This window comes from Centruroides sculpturatus, unplaced genomic scaffold, assembly GCF_000671375.1.
Source record: "Centruroides sculpturatus isolate CEXI.00-Female unplaced genomic scaffold, Cexi_2.0 scaffold9, whole genome shotgun sequence".
In the NCBI taxonomy this organism is placed as follows: domain Eukaryota; kingdom Metazoa; phylum Arthropoda; class Arachnida; order Scorpiones; family Buthidae; genus Centruroides; species Centruroides sculpturatus.
In genome coordinates, this window is record NW_019384576.1 from 1,784,190 (window position 1) to 1,800,498 (window position 16,309).

The window sequence follows — 16,309 nt, forward strand, 5'->3', positions numbered from 1 at the left end:
GGGCATTAAATTATATGCAAAATATTCATATCTGGCAATTAACTTCTTTGGATTTTTTTTTAATTTCCAAATTTTCAAAAGAATTTAATCTTGGAAAATTAAGAGAAAATTTCAGAGAAAAATGATTAAAAAAAATAATTTTTGACTATTGGAGCCATGAATAAAAATATTTAATATAATCATTATAAACTTTTATATGCTAAAATTTAAAGTAATATGAATATTCTTAAAACTTGTATTTGCATATATTATAGACTTGCATTTAAAATAAACATAACAATAATAATATAGTGCCAATATTTACATACAAATTTAGTAAATTCTACCAAGCAGAACAAAATCTAATCTAATTGCATTGTTAGATTAAATCAGCAGCAATATATTGTACTTACGACTGTATTTTAAAGATAAAGTTGAAATTTTTACAATCTTTTTAAAGTAATATTCTGATTACACAGAGTTGATATTAGATACCTACATTTATCAAACTAAATGATGTATGTGTTTGTGAAGAATAAATATCATTGCTAGCAACACCATAAAATATTTTTACAGTATATGTGAAATTGGCTCATATGTGGAATTTTGATTCAGGCAGAAAGTAGTACTTCATGTTACATTTTCAAGTATCTAATCCTCACAAAACATTGCATTCCATTTATTTTAGATTAAAAAAAAAATTTATATTAAATATTGAATTAAAACTGAAAAATACAGTATTTATTTATTTATTATCATAACAATTACAAAACTATCAATTTAGTTAAATTCAAATATTCCAAAGTTTTTACAAAATTAACTTGTAGAGTTTAAATTAGGTCTCATGTTGTTGTTGTTTATTTTTATAATTATATAAATGTCATCTGCATATGAATTTTTCTACATTTTTATTAATATATATAATTTAGATTTTATTTAATTTTAGTGTAAGATTTGTTGGTTAGTATTTTAAGTAATCATTGAATTTTCAAAATCTGTTAAATAAATTAAGAAATATGCTATTTACAAATTTAAATATTTGTGTCCATTATGTTAGTTTGAGTAATTTACAAATTTTATTTAAAAAATTTTTGTGAAATTTGTAAAATTTTGTGATGTTTTTATGTTTTTGAGAATTTATAAAAAATTTAAGGATATTTTATTATTTTAAACTTTTAAAATTTGTTCTTCTTACTATTACTTATATATTTCATATTTATTTTGTTTTGGAAGCAAGTTTAAGGATTGAAAATTCTTTGTCAAAATGATTTTGGTCTTCCTTGCATATTAAAACATTATGTAATTATTTATGCACCATTTGTGATAAAGAAGTGATTTAAACAGATGTTTTATATTGTCTGTACTAGAAAGTATTTAGTACTAACATTTCTTTCAAACTTTTAACATGTGAAATAATTTGGAATGTTTTCTTGTTTTGAAGTAATAAAATTTTATTATAATTTAAACTAGAGTTGAGTTATAATTTCACTATTGAAAACTTTTGATATTTGTAATATTACAGTTTTCTTTTGTATTTGAATAATAATCTATGTAGATTAATCATTAATGAAATGTTTATAAAATTAAAAACATATTTAGACAAATTGTACTACTGCAAAAAATGACTTAAGTCAAAAAACTTTTAATTTAATTCACTAACAAATTTGACCAATTTATACTTAAAATCTGGACATAAATCCAGTTTCTAAAATACCAAATAATGTCATTTAATTTCTATAGCAGAAATTATTGCCATTATTTCAGATCTGCTAAATAAATTTGAAATAATGATACTTATCTAAAATTATATTGACTTTTGTACTTTCTTGCAGACTGTGCAATATATTTAGATAATTTATTTTTTAAATTATTGTCATTTATGAAATATATAAACTTTTATAATACATTTATGTGCAAAGTACAGTAAAATTCAGAATGAAACTTAAAAGTATCACATTTTTGTCTTCCATTTAATAACCCTAATTGTCAATATTTGTCTTCCTTAAAAGAAAAATCTTGTTTTTATTTAAATTAAGCTGTACATAATGAATTATAGTTTTTTCTTTTTTTTTATGCAAAAAAAGCAAAATTAGTAAATATGATTTAACTCAATCAAAGTAAAAATTTTTTTTTTTTTTTTATGCAAAAAAAGCAAAATTAGTAAATATGATTTAACTCAATCAAAGTAAACTAATTCTTTAAATTTTTATATCTGTTAAATGTTCAGTTGTATTTAGAAAATGTTAACTTTGTACCATTCCTTCATATCTTTAATATTGTGAAATATATTTCTGTAAATAAAAACTTTTTTCATTTCTATTTATTTTCTTTTATAGTTTAAATTTAATCCCGATTAAAATTGTTCACTTTTTTCAATGACATTTTTATGTAATAATTGTTAAATAAATAAAAGTATTTAAATGTTCAAAACGTTTATACTGAAATTATTAGAAAGAAGTTAAAGATATCTTATATTTTTTCTTCAATTAATACTTCAATTATAAATAATAATAATAATATCTAATTTTTCTGAAAACATTTTAAATTTTTTATACCTGTAATAATGTTAATTAAGTAGATCCTTAGTAATTATTATTGTTAGGCTTTTAGAATGTAGTTGAATTCTTGTCAACATAGATCATTATTGTGGAATGCTAGTTCCTATGAAGATAACAAATTACACAGTCACTAATTAAATGCGTCACTTATTGTAAATTCATTTCAAGTAAATTATTATCTTTGTTCTAATTAATGTGTCATTTAAAAAAAATTTTATAATTTTTTTTAGAGAGTAAAATATAAATTATGAATGAAAATAAATATCAATGCTACATTGTATGCTCACTTTTTTCTACATACGGCGTAATGATATGCCGTATGTAGATATCAATGATATCTACATATGATATCTACGTATCTACGTATCAATGATATCTACGTATGTAAATATCAATGATACATTGTATGCTCACTTTTTTCACATACGGCGTAATGATATGCCGTGTAGCATGCTATACAACAGGGATGTATAGTTCACCTTTTTTTTCATTTCAAAACTTTTGAACTGACACAGGCCGCATACAAGAGAAAAGAGGAAAAAAAGTCGGTAAATCACAAGTATTTATTTATATATAATTATAAATTAGCATAGGTATACTTAATTTAGCTTCTGGAACTGATGTAAACGTAATATATCGGAAATATTTGGTTAAATATTAGTCATTGCTAGCTTTAAATTAGTTTCGATGTTCTGTTAACCGGTTTTTTGTTTTAATTTTTACTAAATTCATTGTGGAAAAATTATTCACATATATAAGTTGTAGAAAATAACATTTGAATTTTTGCTGCATACTTCCTTAAGCTGGGAAATTGATATATTTATTCATATTTTACGCGAGTCGCAAAAAAATATTACTGCGGGCTGCGGCTGCTATATATGGATAAGGAAATACTGTACTACTAATGAGCGTTCGTTTGTACGCGTTGTGGAACATTTTAGACATGCTCCTTGATATTTGGTATGTGCTTGATTATTTAGTAGTTTAAGTGTCCGGAACTACCAGCACTTTCCCTATTTGATTTCTACCAAGTATATTATCCCGTCATATCTTGGCTGGCATATCGGTTTAAGTGAGGTTATGCATCCCTCTCTAGAGGACGCATTAAAAAAACGAACAAGTTACGTCATGTAAAAATTAACGAGTTTTTATTCTAAAATTGAAACTGTCGGCATTGTATCAAAAACTACAATATGTTTAATTTCTTTATTTTGTCTTTTTTCTAACAACAACAAAAAAATTGATTAATTAAACATATTAAATTTAAGAAACGCGCTGTAAATTATCTCAGCTTACACTGATTAACATCAGCTTTTCTGTGAAATTTGAGAGAAAGGTGCCTTTTTTTAAGATTGGGGTAGATCAGTGATTCTCAAACTTTTTCGATCCACCGCCCCCTTTGTTCCATAAAGTTATACCCAACGCCCCCTAACCCATTTTCTCTTGTGTGTGAAAAGGATTGGAAATATTCTTAGGAAAACTTTTCTATGAATCTCACACTTTGTGTCCTTACTGTACATTGTTCTCATCATCTGGAAACCATTAAACGCAATGTTTCCTCTTATCAGCCCCAATTTTGCCTTTGGTCACCGTTCAATACCCTGCCTCTATCATAGATCTATTCATCGCGCCAGAAGGGGGCGTTATTGCTTACTTTGAGAAACGCTGAGCTAAAATAAAAGTCAATGTGTTAGAAATATTCAAGTTGTGACCTTCAATAAAAAATANTAATTTTTTTTAGAGAGTAAAATATAAATTATGAATGAAAATAAATATCAATGCTACATAATGATATGCCGTGTAGCATGCTATACATCAGGGATGTATAGTTCACCTTTTTTTTCATTTCAAAACTTTTGAACTGACACAGGCCGCATACAAGAGAAAAGAGGAAAAAAAGTCGGTAAATCACAAGTATTTATTTATATATAATTATAAATTAGCATAGGTATACTTAATTTAGCTTCTGGAACTGATGTAAACGTAATATATCGGAAATATTTGGTTAAATATTAGTCATTGCTAGCTTTAAATTAGTTTCGATGTTCTGTTAACCGGTTTTTTGTTTTAATTTTTACTAAATTCATTGTGGAAAAATTATTCACATATATAAGTTGTAGAAAATAACATTTGAATTTTTGCTGCATACTTCCTTAAGCTGGGAAATTGATATATTTATTCATATTTTACGCGAGTCGCAAAAAAATATTACTGCGGGCTGCGGCTGCTATATATGGATAAGGAAATACTGTACTACTAATGAGCGTTCGTTTGTACGCGTTGTGGAACATTTTAGACATGCTCCTTGATATTTGGTATGTGCTTGATTATTTAGTAGTTTAAGTGTCCGGAACTACCAGCACTTTCCCTATTTGATTTCTACCAAGTATATTATCCCGTCATATCTTGGCTGGCATATCGGTTTAAGTGAGGTTATGCATCCCTCTCTAGAGGACGCATTAAAAAAACGAACAAGTTACGTCATGTAAAAATTAACGAGTTTTTATTCTAAAACTGAAACTGTCGGCATTGTATCAAAAACTACAATATGTTTAATTTCTTTATTTTTATCTAAACAAATATTAATGTTTTTGCTGCAAATAAAAAAATTGACACTAAAATTTTGTTTGTTCAATTCTCCATTTACCTGAAGATGGTCTCTAAAAAAGACTGAAAACATTACATTTGTAATTAATCTGCTTTTGCTGCAGACAAAGGTTTTTGTGTGAATTTTTGAATATTAATGGTTGCTAATAAAATTCAAATTAGAGATATTATTAGATGATTATTCAAAAATTTTAATATGTCTGTCTATTTTATAAATGACAGTATTAATAGATCTAATATTTGAAATAGATCAAATTTCTCCACAGGAATAATAAAGCAAAATTTTTTACTTAGGATTACAATACAGGAATATATAATAGTCATTCACATTGAGAGCATAATCTGTAGTTAGTTTCTTCTTTATGTCTAAAGATGATTTTATTATAATGTGCATGTTAAAAATTGAATAAAAATTAATTTTATTTACAAAGGTTTAGGAAACTATACTGAGATTCAATAAATCAGACCTGAAAGAAAANGTTGTTACCTTCAATAAAAAATATATTAAATGTCAACATTTTATATATATTCCGTCGAATTTTTATATATAGAATTTGTCTGCCGTCGCTCCTCTATATTTCCTTAACGCCCCCCAATTCTCTTTGAGCCTTCTACTGCCCCCCTGAAAGCCTCCAGCGCCCACAAGGGGGCGTTATCGCCCACTTTGAGAAACGCTGGGGTAGATGGTCAGTGTAGCCCACACTAACTACTACTATTACTGTCAATAAGTCGTTAATTGTTTTATTTTCTTGTAAAGGAAAACTGTCTTCCTGATAAGTTAGCCAAATTACAATGTTATTATTCTATTGTACTTGGAAGAATGTTTTCTTTAAGTTTTAATTAACAACTAGTTTTGTTAGATCCGATGTAATTTTGTGACAATGCCGATGGCCCCTTCTACTCTTCGGCACCACAGGACCGAAGGGTCGACATCGCGTCGGCGAAGATCGCGATGACAAATTTTCGTCAGGACTGACACCAGTGTCTTTATGGACAGACACAGAAACCGTTCCGTTCTCTCGTGTGAGCGGTCGCGTACTTAGATTAGATTCGGATGGGGGACAGAAGGAGAACTCCGGAAGAAATGCACTCTACAATGTTATTCATTTAACAAATATCCGTTTAATTATAAAGGTTATTTACAGGGTTAACGCCGTTTACAGGATTACTTATCGCTAAACTATCGAACAGCTCAAGAGAGAGTTTACATGAGGTTCGCTTGGCGATAAATACCTGGAGTCTGATTAGGTCGTCGTGGAAGGATTCTCGTGGAAGTCAAGTTCAGACATTGATTAAAGTTCAGGTGTTAATCCAGGTTGCTTTCACTTTAGGCGCTAATCCAGATTTGGGTTAAGGATGGCGATGGGGGATGCACACACACACACACAAGGTCCACGGCCGATGACGGGAAAAAGCCCCGATCGTCATCGTCCCCTCCGTTTTATACGGGAGTCTTTTCTGGGTCTTCCCATTACTTCACTCGCAGTTTTCGTATTTAGGATCCAATGAACAAGTTTCGCCCGTTGAGTCAAAGTGACATATGTGATGTGTCACTCCCAACAAGGAACCAAGTCCGTGGGAAACAGTTTAATCGCCGATTTAATCAATAATTTTTTTTTTAAATGAGCTGGATTTGAACAACAGAATATTACAATTTAAAATAAAGGTTTTCTGGCAACAAATTTTTTCATTAAATTCGGCTCTCGCAATTTTATATTTTAGTTGCACTTTAACTGGCTTGCCGGCATGCTAGTCTCCTCCCGTTTATATGCAGTATGCCGATCATTACGCGAAAATACATTGATTAGTTTTTAAAAGATTCAGTGTTAATGCAAATGTGTTGCAGCGTAAACAAAATCCATTCCATCAGTGGAAGCGTCGGCTTATGCAGAGGCAGATCTAAGTTTTTCGGGGCCTAGGGCTTATTGAAGTTCAATTGGGCCCCAATAAAACTATAAATTAATATTAATAATAATATAATAATTATAACTAGTTTTTACTATACGATAAGTGCTCATTGTTGATAAAAAAGTATTAAAAATGTATGATAATTCAATTTTTGTGCGCCCTTGACACTTGGGGGCCCAGTGCTTAAGCCCTATTAGTCCCTATGTAGATCCGCCCATGGGCTTATATTACTGTATGTATTGTTCGGTTATGGAAACGGGGGCAATTTTTGCTGAGTGATAGTGACTAAACTTACGATTTTATCCTGAAAAATTTAAACAATTTTCTTGAAATTGGTTTAACATTTCTTATGTTCACATAATAAACTCCATCTTGATGAAGTTCATACCATAGATTCAGTACATAGATTCCATTTAAGCAATAAACTCTGGAAGTCTCTTGAGATACGCGTCGCGCGTTTAAAATTTAAATTTTTCGTGGTGGAATGCGGACACGCAGAAGTGATTCCCCTTCATGAAAATCGTGTATATATATATATATATAGTTAAAAGCAGAATGAAAAAACATTGTCTTTAATTCTTTATATCCTCCTTTTAAAGAAGACAGGGTGTATTTAAAACATATTTTAATTAACAAAAACTTTATATTACATTTCAATACACTATATTCAGTTAGGTCCCCTTTTTCATGAACTATAAAACTGTCATAAAAAGCGAACTTGTCTTCTTCATGTATATACTTTTGTTCTATTTAATTATGAAAGCAGGATTTTTCTTTCATGTTGTTTGAAGAGATAAACTAGATAAGAACTACGAGAGATGGCTACGAGATATTATTCATATCTCTAACAACTTAGAACTAACACCCAAGTTTCATAATTCATTAATATATCTGTCTGTCTACACCTATCTCAGAGATCAACAACAAATTTTATAGCAATAGTTCTTTGTTCCTCTTAGAATTAATAATTTACAATTTTTCGTCAATATCTGAAAAATAATTTCTTTTTTCATCGGTACCCTTTTTCTACCCAGAGCTTCATTTGATTTTTCTGAATTTTATGTATTATTTCAAAAACATCGGATTGTGTTTAGGTCAAGACAACGCTTCAATGAGAACTTCAAAGCAAAGTTTTCATAATTTGTCAAGTTATGAAATGTTGAAAATGTGTTATTTTTGATTCGAATATTTCAGGAAAGTTTAAGTAAGAATTATCGCCATTTAGATACAACGTATAAAAGTAGAATTCAGTTCAAGTCCCAAAAATATTTCAGCAAACAGCAGGGGCGTGCCGTGACATTTGATGATAGGGAAGCTGTGTTTCTATAAGAAGCCGACATCCAGGGGCAATCAGTTAATTCTTTCTTTAAATGTATTTTTAATAGATTATTTATCTGACGTACTTAATAAACAAGTTCATTATAATTACCTCTGTTATTAGATCCAATATATTCCATATGCCCTCTAAATGCCAATTCTTGCTTTGATAAAAACATATAACATCTATTTATTTAGATATAATATATCTATTAACCGTAACTATCTCGTTATAATTTTCAATATTTATTTTATATTATTTACTAATGTTAAATTCTATTCCGCTTCGATTTCCAAATTGCTTCAAATACGAAAGAATCGACGATTTTTCGTGTCTTTTGCCAGCTAAATTGTCAAAGCCATTCTTATTCCACACACTAATTTCATTTGAAAATAGTAGGCAAGCCAACAAAACAATTTTTGCATTTTTATGCATTTACAGAGCCATTTTATCGTGAAAATATCGAACAAATTTTTTTATTGAAGCGTTTATATTTAACTTAGGCATTGGCCTTTCTCTTTTAATAATGTTTTCTTTTTCATTATATGATCTCGAGCCAAAACTTTTTTAAAATAAATTTTCAATATCGCAATTACATTCCGAATCGCTAGCCACGATATAAGGGCTAAAATTAAAAATAAAATTATAAAAACTTACTTGGTGAAATAAAATGTGTGGTGGATATACATACCTGGTACAAAACATTCTTCAATTGTATGAATATACTTTTAAAGAAAATTATAATTAAATATAACTTTGTAATGAAACGTACATGAAAATAACATAAAATATTCTTTACTCTTTAAATCTTAACCACTTAGTCAAATAGCTCCCTACGAGTGGAATCAGAGACGGTCCTGCTAGGTGTGCGGTGTGTACTGTACATGCACGCGGGCTGCCAAATCCCGAGGGTGCCGATACCCTCGGGATTTGGCAATGTCAAATGTTTCTTTTGTCGCATCACTAATATACCTCAAAAGACGCGACAGGGTTCTTGTAAATTTTAAACGTTTCTCACCATAGCTGTAAAAGTCTAAATATGTTAAACTTAATAGATTGTCCGTCTTTTGTTTTCTAACTAATTCGTTTTAGGACCAGGTGTTGTCCACGGAAATTTCCAAAATTTACAACTTTTCGGTCACTCTCGTCGAACTGGAAAAATTTCTGTCTTTATTACATCTAATACAGTATTTCGAAGAAATCAGTCCCCACTGTACTCGGCTAGAGATTGATTCGGTTAAGCTTTTGTTTAAGTAATATTCCGGCTCTTTCATCAGGGTTTTGTTTATGTCCCCAATTCCCTAATCGCTTAATTATTTAACTACTACTTAAGTAGAAATAAGTCGAAACCAGTTACTTTGTACTCGAATATTTGTAGTCTCGGGAAAAAGTGGAAAGACAAATTTTTATGACAAACGGATACATAAATCGTAAATTTAAGGAAAATAAATTCTAGAGCCTTTTCTGTACCTGGTGCATCTCTCTCATTCATTAAATTTAGTTGTAAATGATGCTACCAAAGTAACAGTTAATTTTTTAACATTATACAAGAATTGTACACGTTTTTTTCTACACTCCCTTAAAGATGGGATGTACGAAATCGTAATATCACTGGTTTAACATCGAAATCCGTGAGTAATATAAAATCGGAAAGCGGAATAAATCTATCAAATATTTTAATGCATTTTTTTAACTCCTGTCAACTATACAGAACTATCGTAAAAACATACCAGTAAATTCTTATCGGTTGGGTTAAGTTATAAATCTACTCATTATTCACGTAATCGAAATATCTAGTGGGCAGGCGGCTAACAGCCCAGAACCGGTCCTTGACAGAGTTGTAATCTTATATGTGTGCAGCTTTCACCCAAGGTCGTAGGCTTCCACCGGCTACACCGGGTGAGGTTGGTGTTCTGTAAAGCGCATGCGCAAATCTTGCTTTTCGTAATCTGAAAATACAGGAGATTACACTCCGTCACTAATATTCTAATATACAATAGCAATTTTTTTTTTGTTTTTTTCCACGTGTAGTATAGAAAATTATAATAAGATACATAATGCGGTTATAATAAAATATTGTGCGATTATTTTCATATAATTAAAATTAATATTTATTTATTTTTTAGAGAATACGAGGGAAGCGGCGCTTTTAACGCTTCTAATGACGGCACGCCACTGGCAAACAGGGGATAACTGAATTGGAATTTTCTACTAAATACTGGCTTATGTACTGTACAGTAGATTGCATTCTCGATCTCACTTTTATGTATTGATATTAGCCTACACGAAGACTCGACTTGCAGTAGAGTTGCCAGCATGGATAAATGTCATAAGATTCTGAAAAATCATGGAAAATTCAGGGTTCAGCTCGGAAATCGAATCTGAATTCCTTGCTACGTTGGAAGAGTACTTTACTTTAAAAACAGACAAATGATTATGAAATTAGTCGTTCATTAAACTTGTCGGATAACAATTTCTGATGTTTTATAATAATAATAATAAAAATAAACATATCGTCCTTTAAATGTCAATCATAATTACAGTAGACCCCCCTATAACGCTTAGATACGTTCCACGCTAACCGAAAATTACGTTGTAGGAGTGAGCCAATCGCAGCCCGATAGGTGGGAACTTTACGGACTAAGGCTGTTCGAAAGGTTTTCTTCTATAAAATTAACCGATTCTAGACTAATTCCACTCAACATTTCCAAAACACGTATAATTTTTTGGGAATAATCTGTATAAACTATGCTATAAACAAAAAATTGTAGGATTACTTACACCGTTCGACTACGCCGTTGCTTAAAGCTGGTTTTCATCNAGATGTTTGTAAAATATATTACTATACTAAATAAATTTATCGGTTTTCATTTCTCGTTCGAATTTAATAATAATAATTATTATTTATAGAATATAAATCTATATATAAATCTGGCAAGCCTCAAATACTGTCCAAAGCTTCGTTTGAGAGAACGGCTGAGGGTACAAACACGGTTCAGGTATCAAAATAAAGCTATTGCCCTGTAGATGAATCCGTTGTAATCAGAAATGAAAAATTTACAATCTTTTTATTATCTTCATAAATATTAAAATGACGAAAATATACATGAATAAATAATGACAAGCCGATTTAAAAAAAGTATCAATATAGTCGAAAATTACATATTTTAATTTTTGAAGAACATATTTTTCGAAAATTGAAAAAAGTTAAATGAGAATCTCGTTCAATTTGAAAGAAATTATATCAAAAATTGGGCTACAATTTAAAAAAATTGTAGACTTATAAATTTCCACTGTCTGTCCTTAATTTCGAGAACGAAGTTAGATAGATGAAAACCGAGACCAGAGATCTCTGTTTATTAAGAAAAGCTTATGGGCAGGAGGCCCGATAAACAAACTTACTGATGCAAATCGGAAGTCAATTTATTTCGTTTCAAGAATTTTTCCCTGAAAGCAGATCGATCGGCACAACTGTATTGTTAAAAGAAAAGTATAATGTACAAGGGCAAGATACTACTAATTTGAGATGTAGAACATAATTTAAATCAAATAAATTAAAACTACGATTAAAAATTGCAGCGTGAGTATTATGAGTGTGTCACAGTTAATAATTGTTCGTTAAAAGGTGCTGTACCTGTGCTATACATTATATTTATTGATAAATAGTATTGGAGATCTTTGCAAAAATATTTAGCGACAAGCAACGAGTTTAAAATTTATGATTAATGATTTAACTATAACTACGTGCTACGTAAAACTGAATTAAGTCCAAAGCACGTAACTATACCAGAAACTTACAACACAAAATATACTAACAACGATAAAAACAAACGTTTCGACTATTTTTAGATTGTCATCTTCAGGATAAAACAGCCGAGCATCAACATGAAAATTCGAACGTCAGTTTAAAAACGCATTGAATGATTAACTTCCATTATAGTTAACTGAATTAATGCCATGGAAAATTTGTAGTAATAATCATATATTTATTATATTTTAATACATACATGATGCTATATGAAATACAAATTTATGAATGATCCCTTTAAAATCAAAACATTACAATTTTCTTCCTCCATCACCATATTTATAAATAACAATAAAATCAATTTTAAGAACAGTAAAAAGAAATACAAGAAATATATATAAATGCAACTCGAAAATCAGATATATAACGCGCTTACCGTGGGTTAGTTAATAAGTGGTGCGTGATTTACAATTGTAATCTGTTTTCATATTTCAGTTCTATTCCAAGAAATTTTAATATAAACGTTATTCAGATAAAAACTAAAAAGTATCTTGCGAATGTTCTCTAAACTACGAAATAAAGATTTTTAATTTTACAATATTGCTTTTTCATTGTAGGCCTACATCTTTGATTCACTTTAATTCTTTTTCTGGAACAACATCACCAATCTATGCATGTCTTATAAATCAACTATTTTATTTCACAAAACTATCATACATCATTCGGGCTTGTTTCCCCTCTAATAATTTGAATCAAAATGTCTTTTTATCCAAATTTATAGCTGCGAATCGTCCGATTTGCACATATCGAAATACTCTATTAAATGTCAATAACATCTAGTAAATCTAAAAATATGAATATAAAGTTTTAAGCTTGAATATTTCTATTAGAAAAATGCAAATATTATGTAACTATAGAATCCGTTACAGTCTAAGAAATTTAATTGTCAATTTTTTATTTTTTTAATTCGTGAATATTGTTTTGAAAGACATATAATACAGTTAACATTTACAGTGGGTGATCGGTTAACGAACAGATCTGTTAACGAGCAAATCGGATAACGAACACTTTCGCGAAAGATTTTTATGATCGGATAACGAACACTTCACTGAACAAACATAAAAAGAAGCGACGGAAATAGCAAATACCGATTGATTTTCTTTTGTCTTCAGGTAATTTTTTGGAGCGCGGGAGACGTCAACGTCGATGCTCAACCCGATATATACTGATCAGATAGTATTCCTCGAACTTTAAAATACTCCCTTGTTATTCCAGCCTTTTATTTTTCTGACAAACAATTCTTTTATAGTATTCGAGAGACTGTCGGGCGGGCACTCGTTAAGTTTTGCGTCGGTTTTTATTTTTGAAAGGTGAGAGTATAATAGCAAAGGTAGAGAATGGGTAGATGATGTCTGATGTTGCTGGGCAGTATGGCTTGAACAAATCTACAGTAGGGCGCAGTTCAATCTTATCTAAGAAAGATACTGTATAATTAAGAAAACTCAAGCAGCTAAAGGAGTAACAAAAATCACATCTGAGAAATAAAGAACATTGAAGAGCTCATAATGAAAACTGAAACGGATCTGACGACAGAAGAACACTAAGAAACTCGGCGAGAAACTCGTATGTTTTATTATGAAAAAGAGGATTAATGCCGATATCTGCTATTAATTAAAGATCTTTTGAAGAAGTGGGGGATGTCAGATCAACGGTCTTAGAATGGCATACAAACTAGGTTGAGGTTAATAAGCTTGGGGATCTCTACAATTACAATGGTATTATTCTGAAAATTCTGAAGAAAGAAAAGCAATCGATATTAGACAGATTATTTAATCCCCACAAACAAAAAAACATGAGTAATAAAAATGCAAGTCTGTGTATACGTGTATTTATATTATTACATATAAATAAACGTAGTAAGAAAGTATAAATTTTTTATTTTTGGGTTCTCCAGAACGAATTAATCAAATTCCCATACAAACCAATGGTAAATTGATAACGAACAATTCAGATAGCGAACAAAGTCTTGGAACGGATTATGCTCGTTAACCGATCACCCACTGTATATATGATGCTGTATATTATTATATGATTTACAGGTCTACGTAATGCATTTACTGTATATAATATATATACAGTAAATGCATATATATTATGCATTTACTGTATATATGCATAATACAATATGGCTCAATCTGCTGGTTATTTATTGAACATCCCTTATATATGTAAGGGGTGTTCAATAAATAGACAGCCGATGAATGCAGCTCTAAAATTTGCATACGAATGCACAGTTCATCAAAGTGATACCTCTAAATAAGGCGAACTTCCGTAGCCTCAGTCATTTGTTCGGGGGATTTTGTTGGACAATGGAAACCTCTAAAGTTGAAAACGTAGAGTAATCAAGTTTCTTGTTGCGGAAGGTTGCAGATCCACTGCAATCCATCGGCGAATGCATTAGGTGTATGATCCATACACCCTTGCTGATGTGAAGATGTAGGCCAAAAATTTTCGGGAAGGGCGTTCAAGCGTGAAGGACGACCAACGACCGGGATGTCCGCAGCATGCAGCCACACCGCAGAATGTGCAAATGGTGGAAGACTTAGTGCTAGCGAACAGACGGACAGTCCGTGACATTGCAGCTGCAGTAAACCTGAGTGTCAGTACTGTACACAGTGTTCTGCACAAAACGTTGCATTTTAAGAGGTATATGCACAGTGGGTGCCACATTCACTCACTAAAGAACAGGCCAGCAACCGGATGAGCTTGTCATTGGAGCATCTGAAGCGTTTCACTTCGCATGGTAATGATTTTCTTCATAGCATCTTGACGGGAGATGAGACGTGGTGTTTCCTTTATGATTCGGAATCGAAGCGTGCCAGTATGCAGTGGAAACACTCACATTCACTTCCACCCAAAAAAAGAGCAAGAGCGTGTTATTTATAAATCGGCAGGGAAGGTGATGTTTCCCTGCCGATTTATAAATAACAATAAAATCAATTTTAAGAACAGTAAAAAGAGAGAAATACAAGAAATATAAATATACATGCAACTCGAAAGTCAGATATATAACGCGCTTACCGTGGGTTAGTTTTTTGATCATCAGGGGCTTCTTCTTGTTTAGTTTATGCAGCATGGCAGCACCATCAATGCGACATCCTACTGCAACACCTTGCACGCATTATGCGCACAAATTCAACGCAGGCGTCCAGGAAAACTTAAGAATGGGATCATCTTGCTGCATGACAATGCGCGTCCTCACGCAGCTAACATGACAAAGTACCTGCTACAGCAGTTTCGTTGGGAGCACCCTCTCTATAGTCCTGACCTGTCACCCTGCGACTTCCATGTTTTTGGGGTACTCAAAAGGGCATTAAAGGCAGACGATTTTCCCTAGACACTGAAGTACAAGATCATATAAGACATTGGCTTCATCAGTGTCCTGCTATCTTCTTCGAACAGGGCATAACTCGATTGGCGTTACAATTTCATAAGTGCCTTAACAATCAGGGTAATTATTGTTGAAATAAATTGTTTCTATTTCATGCTGTTTCGTTTGGCTGGTTATTTATTGAACACCCCTTATATATATATGAACATGTATGTTGCAATATATGATCATAATGCAGTGCCATGAATTATATACGATGGCATCATATGTATACGTACTGTATATAATGTATTGATATTTTAATAGTTTATAATTAAAAAATTTAATTTCTTAATATTTCGAATAAACAGTGATTACTAATTTAAATGCTCATACTAAATTTTACGTTAAGAAACCATTGTTACATATATTTCATATTCATAAATTTATTCTTTATATTCAAAAGTTTGGAACCGCTACCTACATTATTATTCATAGAATAGTTTCCATTTTCGTGTTATCTTCACGCAATGATAATTTAATTTATAATACAAAACCGAATATTAATATTTTATTTATTTTGATCAATTTTTGTTCTCACAAATAATCTATAAGCTGGCAATTTCTATTAAAAACAATTAATGTTTTATGTTCTTTTAGATAAATATTAAATACAAAACATCAATTTATAATTATTCAAAATTAGCATCATTATTTATTTTTTCAAACCATAATCTATGTCCAGAAAATGGTTTCTTTGGGGATGTTTCTGTGAATCGCTTAATTTAATTTATTATGACTAACGTCATTATAATTAATCA